Source organism: Echinops telfairi, unplaced genomic scaffold, assembly GCF_000313985.2.
Source record: "Echinops telfairi isolate 266 unplaced genomic scaffold, ASM31398v2 ScPeMD7_2291;HRSCAF=2852, whole genome shotgun sequence".
NCBI classification, from domain to species: domain Eukaryota; kingdom Metazoa; phylum Chordata; class Mammalia; order Afrosoricida; family Tenrecidae; genus Echinops; species Echinops telfairi.
In genome coordinates this window covers 38609309-38612471 of record NW_022106189.1, presented here as the reverse complement: position 1 = coordinate 38612471, position 3163 = coordinate 38609309, and positions in this window count along the sequence as shown.

The following is a 3163-nucleotide window of genomic DNA, read 5'->3' as shown; positions in this document are numbered from 1 at the left end:
TCAACTCCCATTATTGATTATTTCAGCAGCGCTTCAACATGAAAACAAATAGACATGAATTAACAATGACGCTGTGGTTTAAAAATATATGACTTGCTATTTCGACTATCTAAAATTAATATCTAGGCCATTACACTCGGGGAGCAATTATGAATGTTTGAGTGTGAAGTGCACTGAGAAGCAGCGTGGATTTATTTTTTAAATCAAGTTAATTGTTGCCAGTAAAACAAAGTGAAGGGAGCAGACATTTATCTTGCCCACAAAGAGCAATTCTAGTGTTTTGTGCCACTCCGGGTGAGGCAAACAATTACAGCTTCTTATTAATCCAGAAGAAATCATCTAGGCTCCCCGCACTGCCCCCGCCTCACACAGCCACAGAGTAAAGAATCCTGACAGTGTCTTCTCCATTGAGCTGGGCGAATGTTATCTCTGGGAACTGAGGGAATTCAATATATTTCCGTTACTTAGGGAAGCAGAAGGAAATGGACACTTTTCAACCTGTTGAAGCATTTCCATGCCCAGGTGTGTCTTCTGAGCCTGGTTTTCCTTTTAGACTGCCCTTGATATCTGTGTATCTAATATAGATCTAGTCCTGTTTTAAAGCAGCACAGATTCCCCTGAAAGCAAGTAGAATATTAGAGCTGAAGGAGAAGTGATACAAATCTTACCGACTCCATCACTGGGGACTAGCACGGAGACTTGAAATATGTAAACGCTCTCGTTGGGTTTAGATATTCAACTTTCTAATGAGAGGCATGAAGGAATTTCAAGCTTGGTGGTTTTCAGTACCGAATAAGACCATCAAAGAGATATGGATAGGAAAAGCAAGGGAAAGAAGAAAACTAGATGGAGAAAAATAACATAGAAAAAAAGAGAGGAGAGGGGACAGGGCAGAGGTAATATATCGGAAGAGAATATAAAAAATAATCTTTAAAATTAATCACGAGTAATCAAATAGCTACAAGTTTTATACTTACAGAGTTAATTTCATCGACCTTTATTACGAGGCTAGCTAAGATCTCCCGTTGTTCTGTGAGCTTTGCACGGATTAATTGATTGAGTCCTGACAAGAGCGCTCTGAGCTGTGCCTTTATTCCTCTTGTTATCAAACGTCATGCTCACAGACCAAGAGACAGTCATCCAAACAGAACAAAGAGGTACCGTGCGGTTCAAAATCAGGAAGGGTGTGTGTGTCTGTGCTATAGCTTTCATCAGACTTACTCAGTTGATAAGCGAGCAAGTAACCTGAGGAGCTGGACAATAGGAAGGATTGGCCAGCATCAGGAGTAGAGGCCAACGCTTGGACCACTCTTGCTATAACCTCGCTTGCTGAAAGTAAAGAGGGCTTGAAGCCCTTATTTATGAAGGCCAAAGATTACAGCCATCAGTATGGGTTGTACTTGGACCTCAAACCAGAAATCCACACACCTGGATCAGTGAGCAACTTCGTGGTAGAAGGAGAAAATTTCAAAGTTGTCAAGAACCGCTTTTCCCTTGGGTCCACAAGCAACACCCATGGAAACAGCGGTCAAGAAATACAGTGATGTGTTGCATCATCGCAAGCAGTGCAAGGAGGGAGTGCCTTAGACCTCTTGCAAGTGTGGGAAAGGAAAGTTGCCACTCTGAGGACTGGGTACCACAGACCCAACTAAACCAAGGTATTTCCAGTTGCTGCATATGCCTGAGACAGCTGGATGGTGATTCAGAAAGACCAGGGAAGAATGTATTCGTTTGGATGTTGGTGTTGGTGAAGCATATTTAGATATACCATAGATTGCTGGAAGACCAAATGAATTTATCTTAGAAGAATTATAGCCAGGATGTTCCTTAGAAGAAAAGATGGCAGACCTTCCCCTCATGTCCTGGGGACATGTTATCAGGAGAGAACCGTCCCTGTAAATGGATATTTGTAAAGTAGAGCGTCCGGGAACAAAGAAGAAGACCCCTGGGGGGTGGGGGGGCTGGATTGAGTCAATGATTGCAACCATGCACTCAACCATAGCAACCTCTCGGAGGAGGATGGCTTAGGCCTGGCACCAGTGCTACAGCTCCAAACAACCACATCTGTCAGCATCCAGGAAGAGCATGAGCAGACATTAGTAGACGAAGATGACTTACCTGGTTCAGAGGGCACAGTGTATGTCTAGGTGAAAATGGGAATGAGAATACGGATTTTGGAGAGCATTTTTGGCTCCCAGAAACCTGAGAATAATTGACCCAATAATTTCCACTTAACATCCCTTCTCCTAAGGAAACAATCTTGTCCAGCACAATGAAATTCCCATAATTTGAAAATCTTTAGATTAGTGTAGCATAGCAGCAAGCCAAAATTTTACACAGGGATTTTAAAAACAACAACAACAACAACAACAACACATGGTATTTTAGAACAGTGCAAGCTGTTGTGAAGAGATGTGGAGTCCAAGAACAGGGTGGGGTGCGTTGGGGAGAGAGGATGCATACATACTATATTTTTCTTGCTTGGTAAGTGGAGATGCATTGACTCCTCGGGAGTGGGGTGGGGAAAGGCAGCTGAAAACAACAACATTCTGTGGGCAGATACTTTCTTGCCCACTACCATCTTTCTCTGGTTACCTGTTATCCAGTGAGCTCGGTGGAGTGCTAACCCCTAATAATTCATAAGGATGCTTGATTTCACTTGACCTTTCCCCCTTCTTGCTGCCGCAGGTAGAGAGAAACTTTGTTTACTGTCAGTTTGAGAAGTAGAGAGACTTGGCTGCAAAGTTTCTGGTTGTGTCTGCTCTTCCTGAGCCATCACTCAGTGACCCACCTCTCTGCTCCACTGAGCTGATCCCCGACTCTTCCCTTGACCTCTACGATTGCTCTTGTCCATTTACCTCCAGCCTTCCCCCGCTGCAGCCTCCGCTTCACCTTCTTCACATCTGTTTGACTTCCGTGCTCCCAGGCTACCACTCGTTCCTTATCTCTCACCATTCCACCACTCTCCACAAGCATATGAAATATGTATGTAGTGGGCACTGTGTGATATGCTTTGTATATAGAGCTGAATGGTAAATATTTCCTGACCAGAAATATAATTCTGATATAAACCAACATAGGGACGGGAGCCCAAACTTGAGAAGCCGTGCATTTGTGTTGTTGTCGCGTGCCCTTGGGTCAGTTCTGACTCATAACAAACCCA